At 34.2% G+C, this 18,787-nt stretch overlaps 1 pseudogene; it reads right to left on the bottom strand.

Moving 5' to 3' along the window:
* Positions 1 to 7,781: 7,781 nt before the first annotated feature.
* Positions 7,782 to 15,418, bottom strand: LOC148771840 (uncharacterized; annotated as a pseudogene).
* Between the last annotated feature and the right edge of the window lie 3,369 nt (positions 15,419 to 18,787).

The following is an 18,787-nucleotide window of genomic DNA, read 5'->3' as shown; positions in this document are numbered from 1 at the left end:
ATACGAAACGTGGAGATGAGAGGAGTAAACTCAATAGATCCGGCTGCAACAAAAAATTAAATTTAACCGGCACATAAACAAAAATCCCGTCTCTCTTTCTCTTTTTTTTTTTTTTTTTTTTTTTTTTTTTTTTTTTTTTTTTTAAATAATGCCTAATGCAAGACAAGAAGTAAACATGAGAAATAAACATGAGTGAAGAGACATATGTGAATAGGATCCTGCATGGACAAACAAAACATATGGGATTTATCTTCACATTCACGATAAGCGCAATCCCCAAAAATCCGACTGCCAGTGCAACCAATAAACTTAATAATCCCAAGTCAAACACAAAGATGCTCTTATTAGGTAGCGTACACACACGTCTAATGGTAGCTTTTTCCCATGAAAAATAGAGCAATTAAAAGGAACGAGATTATGGTGGTCGTGCAACGTGTAGTCCCCTGGGCTTTCTAATTGAGCCTTGTAGTGAGTGTTCGATCAAGTGGTTTACTGGCTCGACTCAACTAGGCTTCGAACTATTCACTAACCATATGTATAATTTATATTGGCCGTGCAATGTGTAGTCCCCTGGGCTTTCTAATTGAGCCGTGTAGCGAGCTTTCGGCCATGTGATTTACTGACTCGACTCAAAAAGGCTTCGAACTATTCACTGACCAAATGGTTGTAGATATATATATTAGTAACAGTAGTTCAAGAGTAGCTTTCACTCATTAAAAGAGGCAGCTTTTCCCTATAAAAACATCCAACCATGACAAGACTATTCAGAGAAATAAATAAGTTGGAGCCTTTTAAGTAATCATTTCGGGAATTGGTGAAGTTCTACCCCCACAAATTTTAGAAATACACGAAGTATCAAATTCACATTTGTCTCAATATAATCATATGCAGTATGCTTAATGCAGGTCCTATATGAGATGCAAAAACATATGAAGTGTCCTACCCCTAAAAGTTGCAAGTCTGGACACACAGACTGTTGCAACAGTTCATGCAACTGCATCAGATTAAGCAACATAAATTCCCAGCGATTTTCGCAAGGAATCAAATCTCTGTGCATCAAGGGTTTTTGCAAAAACATCAGTTAATTCATTCTCCGTTGCAGCATAATCAATTGAGACAACCCCCTTTTCAACCAAGCCCCTTATGAAACAATGACAAATATCAGTAAGCTTAGTTCTCGCATGCTGAATTGGATTCATCGAATTATTTTTCGCACTCAAATTATCAAAATTCAGAAGATCAAGTTTCTTATGCCCCAATCTAATTTTGTCAACAGAACTGTTGGAACAGTTAGTACTATCATCACACGATTTTAAAGAAGTAATGGCAGATAAACAATTAAGATCAGATTTCTTTACCCAGATTTTTTGTTGAGTTCTATTCACTAAATCAACCTTTATCTTGGGTTTTTGAGACGACACAAAAGTGTGATCAATTTTAGCGGAAAGTGGTGAGCGGGCCATCATTCTTTTAACCATTTTCAAGTACTTAAAACACATGGGTCGAATATGACCAGCAACATGACAAAAATGACAAATAGGCACAAAACGTTTTCTTTGAAATGACTGTTTTGGCGCAACTGTCGCAACAGTCTGTGAAACAGTGCATTGTTTAACAAAATTGATTTTTCCTATTGGATCTTCTTTCTGTTTCAAAGAATCATCAGATAGTTTATTACCCCTTACACCTAGATGACCATAGTTTGGCTGATTTGTTTTCAAAATTTCATTCAAATTTACTCTACCAGTATTAAACTTAGAAATAACATCTTGGGTTTGAGCAAATTTAGCCTTCAAACTATATGTTTCTCTACTAGCAGAAATAGCATTTTGTTCAAGAGTAGAAATTCTTACCTTCAACACTTTGTTTTCCTCAATTAGGACAAGCTTCTCTTTTTCTAAGAATTTATTCGACTCGCATACCTGAAGAAATTTTTCGTACATCCTTTCATAGCACTCCTTTAATTCTTCCAAGGACGACACGTCATCATCGCTGCTGTTTTCTGAATCCCCATCATCACCTGCAACATTTAACGGAGTTAATCTTTTATCAGGTATTGAATGCAGCTTATCATACCTAAGTTCTGTCTGAACTGTTTGTCCAACTGTTGTAATAGTTTCAGCGACAGTCTCTTTGCACTCGCTTATCAGAGTAGTTCCTTCGTAGGCCTCTTGTAGAACATCCCATGCCTCCTTTGCTGATTTGCACATTGATATCAATTTGAATTGGTCTTCATCGATACAACTCAAGATAGCATTGGTTGCCTTGGAATTATAATCTGCTATTCGTACTTCTTCATCACTCCACTTCTCTTTTGGCGTTTGAATGATCTCGTGTGACTCATTCATCGAGGTAGGAGGTGTCCAACCAATTAGAATCGCGCGCCAGGCCCATTCATCAATAGATTTGATGAACATCTTCATCCTTATTTTCCAATCAGAGTAGTTCAATTCACCCAAGACAGGTGGTAGGAATGCGCCTTCACGATGATTATTCATATCTGCACAAAAAAAATAAAAAAGAATTAAATCCCAAAATCTCACTAAGTGTATCTAGTGACAGGCTCTTGATGCCAATTGATAGAATTTATTTCGTGCAGATATTAAATTATTTGTGTCAGATTCAGTTTTTCGTTACTGTTGCGTGAAGTGTTGCAACAGTTCGTGAAGCAGTTCGTAAAAAACAGTAATAAACGAGACACAAATTTTAATGTGGTTCGGATACAACTGTACCCTACATCCACGGGGACCTGCAAATAAAATTTACTAATTTTTAGTTTTACGAATACAATAATAGGACTTAATCAAAATACAAAGACTCCCTCTTTGTTGACGCCGTTCTTGTATACTACGCTGAATTATAAATCTTCAATTTGCAGCACGTCCCTTGCTCCGCACGGTTGAACTCCCTTCAACGCTGAATCCCTCAGTCGGCGGATCGATCTCCTCCCGAGATCTGTTTAAGCCCCTCTCCCGAAGAACCGATCTTCTTTTTGTATAGAAGAAGCAAACTTGTGATACTCGTTGAATCTTGGTGTCTTCACCACAAAGCCTTGAAGCCGATATATTTTCGATGAAAATCACGTATCACGATGGAGCAATAAAAAAACGAGAGGAAAAAATATTTCTCTGAAATCTTCTCTCGATGAAAAAGACGCTCCAGGTGCAGCAAAAATAAGAGCAGAAAAATATAATTTTTCTTCTCCAACAAAAGGCGTGCAACAGCAACCAAGAAGAGAGAGATGGACTTCTCTCCAAAAAAAACGCACTCGCCGTATTATGTTCCTGCTTCTTCTTTTATAGTTTAGGAACACTCCTGTATTAGGTTTTACAAGGTTAGAGACGTAGAAGGAATTATCTTGTTAAAAGATATGGAATAAAAGTCCATGCCTTATTAAAATATTGTCATCCTAATTTAATGGGAATTCCCATGTAAACAAACAACCAATTAATGACAATAAAATATAAAAGATAATCAAGGAAATCTTTTCCTTCTTGAAAAATTATACGCACAAGGACTATTGGATAGTCTTGGTGTACAAAAACTCTTTTTGATTAATAAAATAGTTTTCTATATAAAAGAAACAATTAATGACAAATTAAAGAATTTAAGTAAACAAGGAGACTTCCCTTTTGTGTCACGGTACATAGGACTTGTTGCACAAGTCTTTACTCATCCCTTGTTTATTAGAATCCAATTAGATTCTAACACTATAGACAATACGAGACACAGTCGTTGTTATAAATATAAATACAAGAGCTATTTTATTTATGTACTATAAATTATTAATTTATTATACTACATTATATAAATAAATTGACGTTGTTTTGTATCACGGAGCGGGATGGATATTAAAAAAAATTGAACCCGTCTTTTATCCAGATTCGTGGATCTTCTTCATTTCTTGACTCAATACTATCGATGGATGTACTCATCTGGTACCAACGGGGTGATTTTTCTCGAGTTTGACCGCTTTAACATGTTAAGAAGTCCAACTTGCTGAGCCCTAGTATAAGTCCAATTTAAAGCACTCAAAATGAAGAGACATATTAAATACTTCTTATTGTTTAACTTTAACTATTGAAAATGTTATTGTGTTACTTTATTGATTCAATAGTCAATACTTTGCATTTATACCATGTCTACATTAAATACATGAAATTTAATCTATATGAAGGGTTTAACGGCCATCAAATTAGAACATTTAATTAGTTAATTGGGTCATATTAGAAAACTACAATTTATTCATATGTATTACTCGTAATTTAATTAACAATAATTTTTATATTGTTCAATAATTTATAGTTACAACAAAAAAATTCATGTTATACGTCAATATTGTAAAGAGAATATTGAGACCATAATATATTATAGTACAAGGGGCAATTTGCTAAACAACCATGAGCGCTAATAATTTTTCTAATTATGACAGTCGGACTTCTAGAGTTTGCTAAAAGTCTTTCGTTCTTCACACACACCCTCATCGTGTTTATCCTAAATGTTCCCCGTCAAATTGCTTCCGATATTGTAATTAGTTAGCAAGAATTTTTATATTGTTCAATAATGTATAGTTACGAACAAAAAATACATCAATATTGGAAAGAGAATATTGAGACCATAATATATTATAGTACAAGGGGTAATTTGGTAAACAACATGAGGGTTAATAGTTTTTCGGATCAGGACAGTTGAACTTTTGCAATTTGCTAAAAGTCTTTCGTTCTTCACACGCGCCTTCATCGCTTCTACCCTAACTGTTTTATGTCAAATTTCTTCCAACTCCACTACAATCCGTCAAATCTGCTCCACTCTCGCTCTCTGTTGCTGCCCTCATCGAAGCTTTGCTACACAACCACACAGTCATACACCTACATACACACATACGCAACCACACACATGCACACAAATACGATTTTGATTACACTCATTTATCTCCGCTGCAACCTAATCATGAAAACCAAAATGGAAAAATATGAAGAAATGTTTGGTGACAGTGATAGTGATGGTATTATTGGTGGTGATTTACGAACCCGAGATTTAAATTTTTTTTCTTCAGCTTATTTTAATTAATTAGCTGTGTAACTAAGCTATGCAAATAATATTTCTAAAATATCTAACTTCATAGTTAAATACATGAAAAAACATATTTTTTTCTTTCTAAATTATTATTCGTTAATGTAACTAAGCTATGTAAATAAGTTTTGTAAGTTGTCTGTGTAAGTTGTGTGCGTTGTGGGATGCATCTATTCTTATTTTAGTTTTTTTTCAGTTTATTTTTAGTTAAAATGTTGCTTATTAATATAACTAAACCGTTACTTATTAATATATATAAGTAAACTGTTACTTATTAATATATATAAGTAAATTGTTACTTGTTAATATAACTAAGTTATGCAAATCACCGGGCCGCCGGTCTTGTTAGTTTTCCTAAGCAATCTCGTTAGAGATACTCCAAAGCTAGCGCCAGACTCAGAGTGCGAAAATACACAAGAATTTTTAGCAAAAACGACAAAATCCGCCTGACATTATAGCTATAGAAAATATTTTTGAGGAGCTTTCAACTAATTTCCCCATTATATAATACTACCTGATTTCCTTACAATGTAAGATGAGGATAAATGGTAAAGCTACTTGTTCTCACTTGTGGTTTATAATATAATCATCAAATAAATGAAAATAGGGTAAATTCTACTTTCCCTTGTACTTTGGCTTGATATCACTTTACTCCCTTTTACATTCGATTGCATTGATTTATCCCATTGTACTTCAAAAAATTTCTAAATGTGGTCATCGGCGTTAGTTTCAAGACCTGTGACCTTAACTGCAAAAAATCCCCTAAACTTTGGACGTTTTTGCGCTTTACCCCCTGAACGGAAAAAAGTTGCACGAGCATACCTCAACTTACCTATTTTTAGCACCGATTAAGAAATAGTCCATTTTTGGACATTTCTGGCCGGAATCAAAATCACGTGCCTTGCACGTGAATATAGCAGGGTTAAAATAGTATTTTCCCCTAAAAAATGTAATAGAAATGCCATCAACCAAGCCATTAATCCGATCACCGGTGATACAGCCGGAGCTCAAAACCTCATCAGCAACATCCATATCAATGGCTTCCAAAGCAGCCAATGCGTTGCTCTGTATCTGAATCGGCCCCCTATATTGCCCCTCCCCTCTAATTGCACTCAAATCCTTCTCGAACACCACCACGTCAAACCCTCTCCTCTTCGCCGCCAAAGCGAAAACCAGCCCCCCAATTCCGCCGCCGGCCACCAAAACCCTCATCTTCTTCTTTTCCTTAGACGGCGGCTCGGCTCTTGCCGGCTCGGCCACGGCGGCGGCGGCCTTGGCTCTGGTTGTAAATTTCTTGGAGAACCCATTTTCTGGATTCCTCGAGAGGGGTTTCTGGTTCGGTGACAACCCCGCCGGAAAATCCTTGGGAATTAGAAAAGGGGTTCTTGAATACAGCGCTGTTGATGGGTTGATTGGGTTGTAGAGCAGAGTTGAACTCATTCCTCTGTCTTTGATTTAACAAACAGAGGAGATGATTGATTGATTATCAACAACTGGGTTTTTCTTTTCTTTTTCTTTTTTTTGAAATTCTCAGTTGCAATTAAGCTGGAAGGTGAATTTGTGAGTGTGTGTGTGTGTGGGTGTGTGAGAGAGAAAGTGAGAGTGACGGTTAAGGGAGGTGGGAAGAAGAAGGATTGTAAATATGAAGGAGGTTGATGGGAAAATACTATTTTACCCCTGCTATATTCACGTGCAAGGCACGTGATTTTGATTCCGGCCAGAAATGTCCAAAAATGGACTATTTCTTAATCGGTGCTAAAAATACGTAAGTTTAGGTATGCTCGTGCAACTTTTTTCCGTTCAGGGGGTAAAGCGCAAAAACGTCCAAAGTTTAGGGGATTTTTTGCAGTTAACCCAAAAAAAAACCACCCTCCCAGTTTAAATAATTATTAAAAAAATAAAAAATAAATAAATTGTGACTGGCGTCGTGGACAGTGTTTTCTCGCATGTCTTGAATTTTTTTATTATTTTTTTTTTGTTTTTTTCTTGTTTTTCTTAATAATTATTTAACTGGAAGAGGTGGCGTTTCTGTAATTTCAGAGCTTAGATCAAATGATGTTAAGGTCAAATGTCTGACAGCTAACAACAAGAGCCACATTGAGACAATTTTTCAAGTGCAGGGGGTAAATCAATACAATCAAGAGTAGAAAGGGGTAAAGTGATACTGAACCAAAGTGAATGGCTAAATTGACCCATGAAAATAACTATTTCTAATAGCAAAACAAAAGAAAATGGTTTATCCAATTTCCATATTTATTGGCATCACGATACACGATTTGGAAACATAATCAATTTTTCAATCCAATATAGCCACGGATTATTTGATGCAACCCCGATGAAATATATCAGGTAATTATTAATCATCGATCTACACACAATCACACACACCTGTGTGTATGTATCTTTAAATAAAAGTTATTTAACCACATCAATAGTTAAAAATCAGCTAATGTGTTCCATTGGTTGTTTCATCTCAATGACCATAATTATATTCCACCAAATATTGTTATCTTTTAACAAAAAAAAGTAATATAAAATTGGGAAAAAAAATTAAAAAAAATAAAGAACTAGAAAACCGGAAAAAAGGCGGCAATGGGAGATGCTTTTTTCCTGATTTAAGGCACAAACGAAAGCAGCGCCAAAAATCTTTTTATGAGAACTGAACTGAAAAAAGGTTGGCGAAACTTGGGACTTTGTTTTACTGCAAACTAACACTGAACTTGCGCTGCTACTCCCACGTACGAATCCTTCACACGTGTCACTTTCTCTTTCCCTTCTGCAATTTCTCTTCTCACCCACAGTTTGCTTCCATTTCCAGGTGGTTTTCCCTTGCAATCTTCTTTATTGGAATACGATTCTTGTATTTTTCTTATCTTTAAATAGTTTTTTTTTTTAAATTTAAATATCGAAACTCATTTATTAAATAAAAGTTGCCAAACATAATGCTTCAATAAATCACACGTTTTAGGATCCAAAGATTTATATCTGTTGTGGCCCAAAATGATTACTAAAAGAAATGGCTCAATAAATTGACCAACTTGTGCAGTCCACCTTATACTTTATGCCCAATAAACCTTCAGAATATTCTGGAATTGAAGAGTGTCCATTAGATTAGGATTAATCGGGACCGTTCATTTTAAGATTACGGTCGACTCCTTAATAATCCATTGTACACGACTTCCTTGCCAAAAAAAAATATCAACGTCCCCATGAACACGTTCGAGCGCATGTTCCAGAGCCGGTCCTAACATTTTCAAGGCCCTAAGTGAACTAAAAAAATGTGGCCCTCACGTATTTTAATATTATTTAACATTTTTTTCATTGTATATATGTTTTTTACAAATCTCTCATTAACTTAATAAATTACAATTAAATCACTAAAATAAGCAAAAAAAATCAATAACAGAGATGATAATAATGTATAACTTTCGCAACTAAAAAAAAACTACTTAAACATTACTCTTCTAGTATTTTTTTTGAAGCAAAATCACTATATCCTTTTCTATCGACAACATAGCTAGTCCATTTAATCTTTCTTGCGACATGGTTGATCGGAGAGAAGACTTAATCAACTTCAACTTTGAAAAAGACCTCTCAGCTGACGCAACAGTAATTGGAATCGTCAGCAAGATCCTGTAAGCAATCCATGTATTCGGAAAATCACCATCTATAACTTGTAAATATTCAACACTTCGATTGGCCTTTTCAGTTCTTGTGGTAGAGTACATCTCAAAACTTTCAATTCCATAGACAAATCAATCCCATCAATATCGCAACCGTCATATTTCAAATACTCTTCAAGCTTGACACAATAATCATTCAAAGTTTTATCATCAATAGATTTTAGCCTTTTCAAGTCAAACAAAAAACCAAAGTTCTCTTCATATATTTGAAGTTGTTCAAACCTCGTACTAAGTGACAAAAGAGCTTGATCCACCACATAGAGAATAGTTAACTCTAAAGCTCTCTTCGGCTGCTTGTAACACATTTTCACTAGAACTCTCATAAATTGTTTTTTTCTTGTGAATGATGCGCTTTTGAGGAAATACAGGCTCAATTCCCATTGTATTTGCAATTTCAATAGCTTCAATCTTTGCCGCTAAAAATCTAGTCTCTCTGTAACTTTCAAAAAAGGCAAATAAGTCTCTTAAGTTGTTTAATACCAACATCAATATCCATATCTTCAGCTTGAAACATTTTACTAGCAACATTTATCGTAAACAATAAATTATGCCAAATAACCATGCCAAACAAGAACTCAAAATTTTCAAGTTCATGTATCACCAAAGAATTAGCTTCACTCTTTGTTTTGGCATCTTCCCCACTATTTGCCAAGTCCAGTAATGCATCCTGGATTTTTGGCGCTTGATATCTAATAGCTTTAAGACTTCCAATACGACTTTCCCAACGAGTTTGAGATAATGGTTTAAGTGTAAGCTCTTGCACATGACGTTTCAAAATATCCCACCGCTTTGTAGAAGATGCAAATAAGGTGTAAATGCGTTGCACTACTCCAAAAATTGATTCAGCTCTGGTACAACAACTTGCCATATCACAAAGTGTAAGATTTAGGCTATGACAACCACATGGTGTATAAAAGGCTCTCGGATTGACTTCCAGCAGTCTTTTCTGAACACCTTTGTGTTTTCCTTTCATATTAGCTCCGTTATCATACCCTTGCCCTCATATGTCAACAATATCAAGTCCAAGAGCCTCCAATGCATCCTTAAGTACATTAAAATGTCCCAAGCCAGTTGTGTCATTCACTTTCACAAATTGCACGAAAAACTCTTTTACTATTATCGGTACAACTGAAATATCTACACATCGAACGACCAGAGTCATTTGTTCTTGATGACTGATATTAGGAGTGCAATCAAGTATTACGGAAAAGTATTTTGCATCTTTGACTATTTTAATAATTGCAGTTCTAGTTTCACTAGCTAACATCTGAATCAACTCATTTTGAATTTTGTGACTAAGATAATGATGACGAATAAGTTCATCCTTAACACGTCGAAGGTGATCTTGCATAACCGGATCGAACTCTGCAATCATTTGAATGAAGCTCAAAAAATTGCCATTGTTCTCTTGGTCAAATTTTTCATTATTTCCTCGAAATGCTAAATTAGTACTTGCAAGAGTTTTGACAAGCGCAATTACTCTCGTTAATACTTGCTTCCAATGCTCCCTCTCTTTGTTGATCCTCTCTTGCAGACCTCTGTTATTGTCTCGTTCTTTTTCAATCTTATTTGCAAATCAATCCATTTACTCATGCAAGTAAGATGATCTCTAATAGTTTCATGACTTTTAAGTCGCTTACCGAGATTTCTCCAATCCTTATATCCTTCAGCTGTGAGATGAGAATTGCATTTATCTTGTCTGAATAATTTACAACAAAAACGAAATACTCTATTCCGCAACAAGTGAATATACTAGCCATTTTCTATCTTCTTTTTCCCCATTTAATAGATCTCGAACGTAAAATATACGAGAAAAATGTCTGCCACCTTCGTCTGTTGGGAAATTAATATCATCATCTGTTATTCTAACTGGGCCTTTTTCTACCAAAATATTTCTAAGATTGTGATCAATCTTATCCCAATTCCCTGGATCATAAATGTTCAAAGGTCTCATTTCACAATCTTCGCGACAATCTTGATCTTGATAATCCTCGTTCGAATTTTTGCTTTCACTCACCAAGTCTTTATCTTCATTCGAGTGATCTTGTTCTTCGTTGATACTTGTATTATTTTCTGTCTCAACCGAAAAGTCAATATTCCTGAGATTTTCATCCAATCATGAACTTGAAGCAACTGTATTTTTGTCCCTGCTAATAAACTTATCAAGTGACCCTGCTAGTGATTGAGTCAAATTTTCAATTCTCTGCTTCTTCATTTTCTTGTCATTCCCACACGTGTATTTTCAAGGGCCCATTATTACTAATCAAAATCCAAGAACACAATTTCACCCAATAATTATATAGGCATCTTTCAACTCCTTCTGACGTGCTGCCACGTCAATTGTCTCGGTTTTCAAACTCAATTTTATGGAGTGTTATTTTTTTTTATTTTTTTTATGAATTTTGTAGAGTGTATGGCCCAAATGAATTCTTTGTGAATGACCCATTAAAATTCCACCTTGCAACCCACTTATGAGCAGCCCACACACAATTTGAGCCCAAAATTAAAGTCAGTCCAATCTCACTAGGTTTTCCCATTTTTCTCTCTCTCTTCACCGTTTTACTACTCTCGTTTTTTCAGCAGATTCATTTTCTAACTTGCCCCTTTTCTCTCAACAAATCTTTCTTATTATCCTCAACAAATCTTGGTGATTGGTTACCTGATTCTTCGTGAGTTTGGTGGAAGATTTGTGCGTATAAGTGCACCCTATTCCGTTTCTGTGGAAAGGACGAAAAATAGTGTCGAGAAAGAGGAGAATATTTCGTGTAATTTTGGGAGGAAAAACTAGAGTGAAAGCGAGAACCTTTTTTGTGAAGAATAGCTCGATTCTTTTCTATGATTTCGAGCTTACTTCTTTAGGGATAAACCGGTGAGATTAGGGTTTGAATTTGGGTTTCGTTTTCTTTGTTTTTCGTTGGAATACACTGTGTGTGTGTGTGGTTGCCGTGAGTGTTTGGAGGCCCCACGTGGATCTTGGACGAGGACTTGAAGATTGAGGGCTGAGCCGGAAAATCAAACCACCGCTGGAGCTTCCCCATTGCAGAATTTATATTCTGCCTACGGTTCTATTTTCTTTTCCTTTTTTAATTGCCGCTAATTTGCAACTACTCCGAAATTCTTACTTCTGATTATTATTAATTAGGAGTTTTGGATTTGTTTAATGATTCCTATATTCATGTTTATTTGTTGCTGATTATTGTTTTTCCGGTAATTGGTGTCATATTATATAATTATTAATTGATTGTGTTGATTTATTATATTATATTATATTTTTAATTGTTTCTAATAAAATATGAGTATTTTGATTTTGTGTGGTTTGTCTTCTCCGGGCGGATACCCAACAAATTTCCTCAATTCTTTTCTTCGGGTGATTCAAAGTTGATTGGCTCAATTGTGTTAGAGCAACTCGACAATCTATTTTCTTTTCCTTTTTTAATAACTTCAAAATTATTTGATCCCGTATTTTCACCCCATTGTTGCTTAACAATTTATTCACTCTATTCTCTGCGAGCCCACGTTGCCTCAAATCTAACGAGTTTGCGCCTCAACTCTTGAGATTGATTTTACACCTTATCCATGTTTAAAAGGAGTGGCATATGATCATATCATGCGAACCCTAATAGAAGAGAAGTTCCGAATACATTGGTGCCATCTAGATATAGGTGTGTGGTAACAAAGATGGGTTAATTAGGGAGACCCCCTCAAAACACAATTGCATTTCTTCAAGTCCATTTTGTTTTTGCATCTGCTGCGTTAAGCCGGCGGCTAGGGTTTGTGCGACTGTGATGAAATCTTCGGCGGTGGAAACAATCTAAACGACTTCCACAAAGGTGCTTTTCCACGCGGGCGATCATATTAAACTTTAAAGCCACGACGTTTCTTGGTAAGACGTTCCTCTATTCCGACAACGACGAGATGTGTGATCTAGATATCCATGGATTAGGTGGTACAACGCGATTGGTGGCTTTTTTTTAATGTTTTTCGCGCAACAGTGTTAATATTTTCATGAGACGGCTGTAGGGTTTGGTATTGGTCGCTATCTAGGTTTTGGTGGCGTCGATGGTTTTGACACGGCGAGACTAGGGTTTGGTATTGGTTGCGGCCCTTCTCTTACAATTTAGTCGTGCGGTACAAGTTAATTTATTCTTTTGTAATTCATTTCTATAATAGTAGTTGGTTTCGGTGATTTTTGTAGTTTGTTTCACTATTTCCGTAGTAGATTACGATAATAATGTAGTTGGTTTCGATGATTTTGTAGTTGGTTTCGATGAATTTGTAGTTGTTTTTGGTAAATTGTAGTGGACTACTATTAATTGTAGCTTGTAGTTGATTGCTAAAATTGTTAGTTGGATTGAATACTTTTTATAGTTGTTTTTATTATAAATTATAGTTGTGTTATAATTTTGTAGTTGATTACTGAAATTTGTAGTCAATTACAATTTAGTAATTGTAATTGATTATTATAATTTGAAGTTGTTTATGCAATATGGTAAATCTGTCATGAAAAAAAAATGAATTTATTTAAAAAAATAATTTATTAAAAATTCATTTATTAAAAAATAAATTTATTAAAAAGAAAAAAAGAAAAATGTAGATATATAATGATATATAAATAGGGATAAGAGGGATGGAAAATTGAAATAATGTAAGGGTAAAATGGGATTATGAGAAGTTAGGGGTTGTTTCAATTACAAATAGTAAAGTAGGGTTAGTTCTATTAAAACAAATTGAGTGGGGTGTCACTAATATTGGCTTACCGCGTTCCTTTATTAAGTTTATATAATTGTACGTATATTGTATATTTATATAGAAGGATTTAACATAGACAAATAAACAAGGGATAATTAATGAAAATTCCCCAACTCATTTACTTTTATTTGGGTGGATATAACCTTCTTTTCATTATTAGTGAGACCCCCCACTTTATATTAAATAATTTGTTTTTTAATTAATAGGCGACGGATATATGTAAACCCATTTTTTTATAAGTTCAAACCCACATAAATGAGTTTATTAGTTCAATCCTGTAAATTAATTTAATTTTATTACATCAAGACCAAACATGACGAATATACCATTATTAATAAATAATACCAAAATACAAACAAACTCTATTTTTAATTTGTTCAAGACCAAAAAATAAAAATAAAAAAGTAAAAAAAAAAACACAAAAAAAAATAGAAAAAAAATATAGAAAAAACTCGCAATTGCCGCCACCAGACCGCCGAGAAACCAATCAGCGGGACTTCCACTGCGCCGGCGACGACCAGCGACCACCCACTGCACCACCTCCACCGCACCATCACCACCACCCCACCACTACCAACAAGTCCTTTTTACTCAAATTTTGTTTGTCAATTCAAAAAAATTAATCGAGCATCGATTCTTGATAAATATGCGTGGATGAACATTAATCTACGCTTACTTCTTGTTGGGTTGCAATGCTTTAGCCGATTTTGGAAAAAAAATTGAGATTGAAATTGATTTTTTTGTTTGTTTTCGTTGGTTTCCCAAATCGGTTTATCCACACCGATTTTGTACACGAAAATCGGCGTCACAATGCCGATTTTTGTTAACCAAATCGGTGACACAACGCCGACTTTACAAGCCAAAATCGGCGTTGTAACGCCGTTTTTTTTTTGTTTTTTTTTATGATTTATGTTTTTTATTTGGTTTTGAATTTCATTACGGGTAAATTAGTATTTTTATGTTGGAGGTCTTAAACTAATAAAAAAATGAACTTGCATATATCCGCCGCCTAATTAATATTGTATTTAACATAGGGATGGCAACGGGTCGGTTTAGGGCCGGGTTTGCCTAAACCCAAGACTCGACCCACGAAAAATATATAAACCCAAGACCTGCCCCTACCCGTTTTAGCTTCGACTCAGACCCGCCCCAACCCAGACCCTAACTAAACGGTTCAAACCCGCCAGACCCGCTAGACTCATTAACATACAAAAAGTTTAATATTTTTAACTTTGATAACATTTTGCTTGTATATTTTTACGAAATAATCTCAATACTAAAATACAATATTTTAAAAAATCTCTACAAGTGATATAACGTGAACATTACAATGAATTATATTTAACTTCGATAATAAGTAAAATTCAAAATGCAAAACAATTAGCGGTGGTCGACACATGATAAATATTACTCACGAAAATGAGATTCAACAAATAAATGATTGAAAATAGGTAAATGAGAATAGATAAGATGAAAATTGATAGTTTGATAAATGAAATCATATATATATATATATATATATATATATATATATATATATATATATATATATATATATATATATATATATACGGGGTCGGTTCTGGGTCGATTCCAATAAGACCCGTAACCCGACCCAGAACCATCCGGTTCTAGAAACTTAAACCCATTTCCCGACCCAAAACCATTTAGCTGACCCAGACCCGCCCCAAACAGGTCGGTTCCGGGTTCAAGACCCGCCAAACCCGTACCATCCCTAATTTAACAGGACTAATATACCTAACTTGCCCTTCTTGTTATATTTAAAATAACCAAACATATTTCACGTTATCTCTATTTCTCTTATTCCCCTCTCCCTTTTTCTTTATAGACCGCCGCCTCCAACCCTCTCCATCTTTGCGCTGCCACTGCCGCCACCTCCAACCCTCTTCCATCCCTGTGCCGTCGTCTACTCTCTCCCATCGGCGTTCCTCCCTCCACCGCAGCGAAAAGAAGGCGGTCTCCACCCCTGTAATTCTCTCGTCAAAGACGGCGTTAGGGTTTTTGGTAGGGAGAATGACGAGACTACGCAGCGGCGCTAGTGTTGATATTGCGTCAGAGATTTCAATAGAGACCACCGCCAATATTATTTGATTGTTGTTGTTCTTCTTCTCTGATTTTTTTTTTTTGGAACCCAATTCTCGAATCTCAATTTTCTTGCTTGGAGATTTTGGTTGAATTCTTATATTGAAGGCTAATTTTGTGTTCAATCAATAGTATAATGGATGTTTGTTTTTGTTGAAATTGTGTTGGTGTTATTTACATACATATAGTTGTTTGATCGTACAACAATATACTTGTTTTCGTACAACAACATAGTTATTTATATTACCTTTTGGTTGATATTAATAAATAGTTGATTTAAAAATAGTTAATTTTAATAAATGAGAGTTGTTGGAGATATATAGTTATTTTAATTATAATTGTTTTAATAACAGTTCTTTAATATAGTAATTTTAATAGTAGTTGTTTTTAATAATAGTTGTTTTATTGAAATATGGTTGTTTTAACTTAAGACCAAAAAAATATTAAAAAAAATATTTATAAAAATTATAATAAAAAGTTCAAAAAATATATTTTTTTTTAAAATATTATTTTTTAAATAAGAAATAAAAAAACAAAAATTAAAATTAAAAAATAAAAATAAAAAGTGCATCAAAGTAGGTTATAAAGGTAGTGAATAGAGGAAGGGTAAATTAAAAAAAAAAAAATCGATCTCTCACTAATAAATGAAAAAGAGTTAGACTCATGATCATTAAAATAATGCTAGAGAGGTTCTTACTAATAGCCCCAATAAACATAGGTGGCGATTCGTCAAAATAATATATCTTTTACTTTATAAAATAATATAGGCTCACCATTTTGCTCATCCCACTTCATCAATTTTTTTCAAACTTTAAATTGAAGTCCTTTTAAAAAAAATACTTTTTATTTTAACTATACCCTTTACTCACTTCACTCAAATTCTTAATTCACATTCCATCAAAAAACATGACCATACTCTACAATCCCGTGGTGAGTCACAGGGTGGAAGAAGGGAAGAAAAAAAAATCCTTCCTCAGGCCCACTCCGCCTCACCATCGTCACCCATTCGCCGTCTGGTCGTCGTCTTTCCGTTCGTCGGCTTTCCGTTTGTTGCCCATTTGCCATCATCCCCACCGTTCGTCGGCTTCCCGTTCGTCAGTACGGAATTCTTGCAAAACTCTCGGTCCATAAAATTTAGGAAATTTTCAGTACTGAAATTTTTTATTATCCGACTGTAAGTGCAGAAATTACACATTGCGAAAACGAGGTGTAATTGCGAAACTCGACTCATAAAACCACACGAACATAAAATGAACTCACAAAATACTCACCACTCTCGTATTATCTTGATACAAATCCTCAAAATCATTGTCTGCTGATTCCATATTGTACAGTTTGTAGGGTTTGTAGATGAAGAGACACATTTAAGAAAAAAAAAAATCTCCCCCACCATCAAACATTGGTAGTTTGTGTGGTTGGTGTAGTGGGTTTAGGAATATTTGAAATATGTTTGCATTTTTTTTTTTTGTTCTTTTATAAAAAAAGTAGTAGGGCAAATTGATTTTTTAATTGGTAATTTTGAGATTACCATTTGGTGAAGTGGGATGTTTTTCGGACTTATTTTTTTAATTTTTGAACAAAAAATTAAAATTGAAAAAAAAAATATTTTATGTTTTTCGGAAAAAATAATATATATATATATATATATATATATATATATATATATATATATATATATATATATATATATATATATATATATATATATATACTTGTACAATTTTAAATAAAATTTATTAATATACTTTTTGTTTTTATGAATACCTCTAAAAAAGTAATCTGGGACGATAACCTGAATCCTCAAAATATTAAGTGCAATACATGATTAGAATTATTTGGATTAATTAGATGTTTTTTTTGCATGCTTGAAATATGATAAGATGATAATATACACTATTTTAAATAAAATATAGCAATATGATTATCCTATTTTTTCAATGTCTCGTGAACCTAATAAAAAAAATCAAGGAGCTGCCCTGATTCTCAAAAAATTGACTCGCCCCCACGTTTTGATAATTGGTTTGCCCCTGGTATAATGTGCATATTTTTATTCCAAAATTTGGAATTTTTTTAAAGTTAACTAGATGGCAGATATACCCGTGAACCTATCCATTTCCAAAAACCGACTTTGCATTTCTCAACTGTTAACTAACAGCTGTTTGAATCATCCGACTCAACCAAGTCCCAACCCTAATCGTATATTACTTCGCTTGGAGTCAAGTTCAAGCCCATGATATATTTACAAAAAACTCGGTTCCAATTATATATGTCTAGTGTGAAAAGGATAATAGAGGGAGAATTACACTTTTGGTCCCTCATATTTGGCTTGATTGCACTTTGGGTCCCTGTTGTTCCAAAGTGAACAAAGTTCACCTCCAAGGTTCAATTTTAAACACTTTCGGTCCCTGCCGTCACATGTCTGTTAGCAAGTAACGAACACACTATTTTTGGCGTCAAAATTGAAATTTAAAACTTTTTGGGGCTGAAAAATAACTTAAAAATTTTAATAATAAAAAAAAAATCAACTTAACAAACTATTTTTAAGAATTAAAAACTCTCTGACGTCATAAAGACAAATCCCCACACTTAAAACTCCTCAAAAACCAACCACAAAAGAAATAATAAAAAAAGATAAAAAAAATTCCAAACTATTTTTGTTTTTGGTTTAGTTTTTAAGGTTCGGGAATTTTGTTTATGGTGTCAGAGAGTTTCTTATTATTAAAAATAATTTGTTCAGTTAATTTCTTTTTTTACTATTAAAAATTGAATTATAAGTAGCATAGTTTAAATTTTTAATTATTTTTCAGCTGCAAAAAAAATTTCAATTTCAATTTTGGCCCCAAATTAGTCTTTTCCATTACTTGGTAACGGGCATGTGACGGCAGGGATAGAAAGTGTTTAAACTTGAACCTAGGAGGTTAACTTTGTTCACTTGAAACAACGAGCTCAAAAAGTGGAATTGGGCTAAACATGAAAGACCAAAAATTTAATTCTCCCCCATAATGGAAGAAGTTGACAATGTTTAGATGCCTTCATAAGCGGGTTAAATTTTTAGATGCCCTCTAATTATTGATGTTGCTTCCATTAACAAGACATTTAATTAAAATCTGACTATAGCCCACCGTCCTAACTCCTAACTATTTGGGAGCTTTTATGTTTTCAACCACTTTTTTCAGCCG

Source organism: Erythranthe guttata, chromosome 3, assembly GCF_056151865.1.
Source record: "Erythranthe guttata isolate IM_541 chromosome 3, IM_541, whole genome shotgun sequence".
Classification (NCBI taxonomy): Eukaryota; Viridiplantae; Streptophyta; class Magnoliopsida; order Lamiales; family Phrymaceae; genus Erythranthe; species Erythranthe guttata.
Note: the sequence above shows the minus strand (reverse complement) of the source record. Positions and strands in the feature narration are given on the sequence as shown.